Source organism: Nyctereutes procyonoides, unplaced genomic scaffold, assembly GCF_905146905.1.
Source record: "Nyctereutes procyonoides isolate TBG_1078 unplaced genomic scaffold, NYPRO_anot_genome, whole genome shotgun sequence".
Classification (NCBI taxonomy): domain Eukaryota; kingdom Metazoa; phylum Chordata; class Mammalia; order Carnivora; family Canidae; genus Nyctereutes; species Nyctereutes procyonoides.
The window spans coordinates 1-6,447 of NW_026574768.1; the positions used below are offsets into that span (position 1 = coordinate 1).

General features: G+C 37.1%; 1 pseudogene; it reads left to right on the top strand.

Moving 5' to 3' along the window:
* The first annotated feature begins 3,543 nt into the window (after positions 1–3,543).
* Positions 3,544–3,848, top strand: LOC129506347 (small ubiquitin-related modifier 1-like; annotated as a pseudogene).
* The last annotated feature ends 2,599 nt before the right edge of the window (positions 3,849–6,447 follow it).

Below are 6,447 nucleotides of genomic sequence, written 5' to 3' on the forward strand. Positions count from 1 at the left end.
TCGATCCCGGGTCTCCAGGATCACGCCCTGGGCTGCAGGCAGCGCTAAACCGCTGCGCCACCGGGGCTGCCCTACATACCAATTTTTAAGTAAACTGGTTCCGATAGCTAATAAATAGTGGATAAATCACTTTATTCTCAGGATATAGTTGCCTCTTTGTAAAATGTAATAGTGTCTTCCACACTATAAACCAAGTAGATAAACCAGATTATCTTCTAAGAGATATATATACTTAAAAACCTATTAGTCGGGATCCCTGGGTGGCGCAGCGGTTTAGTGCCTGTCTTTGGCCCAGGGCGCAATCCTGGAGACCCAGGATCGAATCCCACGTCGGGCTCCCGGTGCATGGAGCCTGCTTCTCCCTCTGCCTATGTCTCTGCCTCTCTCTCTCTCATTCTGTGTGACTATCATAAATAAATTAAAAAATTAAAAAAAAAAACTATTAGTCACATTTTTAATCTTAAATAGAAACACAAATGCAAATACAATGACCATTTGTAATGCATATTTAAAATAATGATGGTTTTCTCCAATTCCAGAAAACAATTTCTCTGTATAACAGGGAAAACACTAAATATAATAGTTCTCTAATTTCTTTGAAATCACTAGTCAGAAATCATATTCTCAGGCTTTTCATGGATCTCTGTCTAAAATTTAACAACTTTCTTTCAACACTTAATATAGCCCTTTTCTGCTTTATTTTTTCCTAACATAGTACATATTTTAACTTACTCCTCTTTATTAGTATCTGTGTCCTTTTACTAGAAAGTAGCTCTTAAGAAGGCAGAAATTTTGCATGCTTTGTTCACTGATCAATCCTCAGGGCCTAGTTAATGCCTGATACACACTGGACAACCAGTAACAATAAATGAATATTTTTTAAGATTACAGTTTCAAGAGTGATAAGTAGCCAGATTACAGGGGCCTTTCTTCATATGTATACTATTTCTGATTATATACACTAAGCTATTATTGTTCACTAAGAAAATTATAGGAGTTATGTTTATTCAATACCTTGGTTCTTGGAACCACATTTGGAAGTTTAAGGCATGAGCCTTCCTTGAGTCATAACAAAGTATCTTGTGACATTCCATGTCTTCTTTGTGGACCTAGGTAACTTGAAAGATGAAGAGCCAAGTTTGGATTTACAAGGAGATTAAAAAGTCTGAAAATGCTTCATGTGGTCTTTTAAATGATTTCTCTCAGGTGCTGGATATCACGTAGTCATGGAAAAGGAATCACATTGTGATGTTGAAAAGACCTCAGAAATAATTCATTCTCATATTCCAGATGCCACTGTGGAAAATTTTACTGGAGCTGAATTATCATTTATTCTACCCAAAGAATATACACACAGGTAAAGAGGGTCAAAGTTCTACATGAATGGTTTGGGTGACCAGAAATCATTTTTAATTTTCTATGTTTAGCAAGGTGAGCAGTAATTTACCAACAAGCCAGTGTCCAGTTACAACTGTCAGATGCTGACTAGATTTGAGAAATTCACAACTGAAGATTTCTCTCATTGAACGAGAGGATTGCCTCATACGTTCAAGTTCACAAAAGGCTTACTTGAATTTTTTGTTTATTTAAATTATAGTTAATTAACCTGCAGTATAATATTAGTTTCAGGCATATAGTATTCAGCACTTATACCCAGTGCTTATCACAAGTGCACTCCTTAAACTCCATCACCTCTTTAACCCATCCCTTTAACCACATCCACTCTGGTAACCATCAGTTTGCTCTCTATAGTTAAGGGTCTGTTTCTTGGTTTGCCTCCCTCTCTTTTTTCCCCTTTGCTCATTGTTTGTTTGTTTCTTAAATTCTACATATGCAAAGAATACAAAACATTAATTCCAAAGGATGCATGCACCCCCCATGTTTATAGCAGCACTGTCAACAATAGCCAAATCATGGAAACAGCCCAATATCCATTAACAGACGAATGGATAAAGAAAATGTGGTGAGAGGAGTTAAGATGGCGGAGGAGTAGGGGAACTCTAAGTTTGTCTTGTCCCTTGAAGCCAACTTGATAAGTTATCAAATCATTCTGAACACCTGTGGAACCAATTGGAGATCAGAGAAAACAATTTCTACAAGTCTACAAGTAGAAAAGCAACCACCCTCTGGAAGGTAGGAGTTGCAGAGACTTGAACCCAGTGTGATACACCTGAGAATACAGTGGAGGGGAGGGAGCCTGCTTAAGGATGCTACCACAAAGTATTATAAACAGTGGAGTGCAGAATTGGAACTTAACAGAAGTCTGCTACAGTGAGGAATATGCCTGGCCAGAGGTGCTCAGGTTGTGAAGCAGGATGGAATCCCAGGTGTGACAACATTGTCTGAGGTTCCCTGGGGTGGCAAGAAGAACAGGTGGTGTTTGAGTGTGGCAGAGTTCCCAGGCATAGGAGCATGGAAGCCAGCTGAGAACAGTGCATCTAAGTGTTGGCTTTCTCCTATGTGTTGCCATAAACTGAAAACCACTGTGCATTTGTGAGACTGCTTTCCTGAGCTGAGTCCAGCAAAAGGTAGAAGCGTGGTGAAACGCACCACCCCAGGATGAACAGTATGGGTCCGCACTCCAGAAGTTATTAAAATTTGGGGTTTTGGATCTCACATACCTGAGGTAAATCCTCCATCATAGGCTAGTGAACACAGAGTTCTGATGGAAGCTGAGAGGATGGGGAGTGGTTGACTGCTTTTCTGTGAAGGCCCACGGAAGAGTGAGGGGTGTGAATTTTCAGCTCCAGGGCTAGAGAACAGGGCACAGCCACATTCATCCCACCCATCAATTAATGAAAGCCTTCATGGTGCAAAACAGCGCCTCCTAGTGGAGTCTGGAGCCCCTTACACCAATCCCTGCCTCCCTGAAAACTGGAGGCCTATTTCCATTAAGGCAAGTCCACCTGAGAATCAGTGCAACAGGCACCTCTCCCAGAAGATCAGCACAAACAACTCATGCAAAGTCTACTGATCATAGAGGTCTGCAAAGCTTCAGCTCTTGGGGAAAAAAGTATATAGCATTCTTTGTATTTTTATTCCTTAGCCTTTCGTATTTTTTTGTTATATTATTTTTTAATTCTTTTTCTCTTTTTAATTTTTATTTTTATATATACTTTATATTTTTTTATATTTTGTTTCCTTTCATTAAATTTATATGTGTGTGTATATATATGTGTGTGTGTATGTATGTATGTATATATGTGTGTGTGTGTGTATCTCTTTCTTTTGGGATCTAGTTTCTTTTAACAGACCAAAACACACACAGGATCTAGTTTCTTTTTGTTTGTTACTGTTTTTTTCTTGTTTTCTAAACAAAATGATTAGACAAAATGGAGAAATTCACCCCAAAAGAAAGAACAGGAGGTAGTACAGCCATGGATTTAATCAATATGGATATAAGATGTCTGAACTAGAATTTAAAACAATTATAGAGTCACGGTGTTGTGCTGTAGGGAAGAGACGAATTTGTAAACCCTGGAGCAAGGTTCTGCCTACCCGAGGCCGCTGCTTTGTGGAAACCCTGGAGAAGCCACTGTCACCATGTCCGACCAGGAGGCAAACCTTCAACTGAGGACTTGGGGGATAAGAAGGAAGGAGAATACATTAAACTGAAAGTCATTGGACAGGATAGCAGTGAGATTGACTTATTCAAAGTGAAAATGATAACACATCTCAAGAAACTCAAAGAATCATACTGTCAAAGACAGGGAGTTCCAGTGAATTCACTCAGGTTTCTCTTTGAAGGTCAGAGAATTGCTGATAATCACACTCCAAAAGAACTGGGAATGGAGGAAGATGTGGTTGAAGTTTATCAGGAACAAACAGGGGGACATTCAACGATTTAGATATTCTTTTTATTTTTTTCTTTACCCTCAATCCTTTTTTATTTTTAAAAATAGTTCTTTTGTAATGTGTTCAAAACAGAATTGAAAACTGGCACCCCATCTCTTTAAAACATCTGGCAATTTGAATTCTAGTGCCCATTATTGATTATCACTTGTTTTCATTGTGCTGATTTTTGGTGACCAAACCTCAGCCCCTTTCATATTGCCCTTTCCTTTTTAAAAATTACATGTGTGCACAGAGAGGCCACCTTTTCCAGGACTGTGCATTTTCAGGCTTGTGATAAGATCGACCAATACAGGTGTTCATGATGACTTTCCAATTGGCCCTGAAGTTCTAGCACACTCCTGGATTGTGACTTTCAGCGGGAGATGGAAGTTTTTCAGAGAACTGAAAATGAGAAAGTGGGAAAATGGGAAAATGACCATTCCTTAACTTGAAGCTTCTTTTAAAATTTGAGGATCTGGACCAAAGGAAGAGAAATATCAGGCTGGAGTAGAGAAGACAGAGATAGTGAGAGTAAATGACTAATTCCAAAGATGGCTTCACTGAAGAGAAAGCATTTTAAGATAAAAAGTCTTGTCAGAAGATCCCATAAAAGTTCTAATTTTCATTAGCAGTTAATAAAGCTATTCATGCAGAAGTGTATTCAATAGAACACTGCTCTTTTTATTTTATTTGTACTTTTTGGCCTGGGATATGGATTTTAAATGGACATTGTCTATACCAGCTTCATTAAAATAAACAAAATATTTGTAAAAACTGTAATATATATATATAAAATAAAACAAATATAAAGATACTGGCTGAGGTTGAAAACATAGAAGACACTAGAGAATCCCTTACTAGAGTGAGAAAAGAACTAAAATCTGGTCAGGCTGAAATTAAAAATGCTACTATTGAGAATCAGTTCCAAGTGAAGACCAAAATAACCAGGCTGAACAAAACAGAAGAGTGAATCAGTAACCTAGAAAACAAAATTATGGAAAATAAGGAAACTAAAAAGAAGAAGGAAAGAAAACTATTAGATCACAAAGGTAGACTTAGGGAACCCAGCAATTCCATAAAGCAAAGTAATATCCATATTATAGGAGTACTAGAAGATGAAGAGTGGAAAATAGGGGAAGAAGGTTTATTTGACCAAATTATATTTGAGAGCTTCCCTAATCTGGATAAGGAAACACACATTTAAGTTCAGGAGGCACAGAGAACTACCCTTAAAAAAAAAATAGGGCAGCCCAGGTGGCTCAGCAGTTTAGCACTGCCTTCCGCCCAGGGCCCAATCCTGGAGACCTGGGATCGAGTCCCACATCGGGCTCCCTGCATGGAGCCTGCTTCTCCCTCTGCCTGTGTCTCTGCCTCTGTGTGTGTATGTGTGTGTGTGTCTCATGAATAAATAAGTAAAATCTTTTTAAAAATCAACAAAAATAGATGAACACCTCAACATATTATAGTGAAAGTTGCAAATTACAAGATAAAGAGAAAATCCTGAAAGTAGCTTGGAAGTGAGGTCCTAAACCTACAAGGGTAGATAGATAAGGCTGGCAGCAAACCTGTCCACAGAAACCTGGCAGGCCAGAAAGGACTGGTATGATATAGTCATCATGCTTAATGGGGAAAATATGAAGCCAAGAATACTTTATCCAACAAGGCTGTCATTCAGAACAGAAGGAGAGAGAGAGTTTCCAAGACAAAAACTTAAAGGAATTTGTGAACACTAAATCCTTCAGGAAGTATTAAGAGATATTTAGTATAAATATCTTTAATATGTATTTAATTAACATTTATTAATATTTTATATAGTTTTATATATTTATATAATACATAAAATATTTCATATATTGTATATTTAAAATAAAATATTAAAGCGAGACACCAAAAGTACAAAGACTAGAAAGGAACAATCTACAGGAGCAATGACTTTACAGGTAATACAATAGCACTAAAGTCATATCTTTCAATAATTATTCTGAATGTAAATAGATTAAATGTTCCAGTCAAAAGGCTTATTAGAGTATCTATGGATTAAAAAAACAAGACTTATCAATATGCTACTTACAAGAGACTCATTTTAGATACAAAGATACCCTCATTTGAAAGTGAGGGGATGGAGAACCATTTATCATGCTAATGGACATGAAAAGGAAGATGGAGTACCCATCCTTATATCAGAAAACCTAGATTTTAAACCAAAGAATGTAATAAGAGATGAAGAACATATTATTATAAAGGGTCCTATCCAACAAGAAGATCTAACAATTGTAAATATTTATGCCCCTAACTTGGGAGCACCCAAATATATGTCAATTAATAAACATTTAAAAACTTATAATAGTACAATAATAGAGGATTTTAACACCCCACTCACAGAAATGGACAGATATCTAAGTAGAAGATCAACAAAGAAACAAGAGCTTTGAATGACTCACTGGGCCAGATGGACTTAATAGATATATTCAGAACCTTTCATCCTAAAAAGAAGAATACACATTCTTTTCAAGTGCACATGGAAAATTTTCTAGAATAGATCACATACTGGGTGACAAATCAGGTCTCAATTGGTACAACTTGATTGAGATTATACCATATATATTTTCAGAT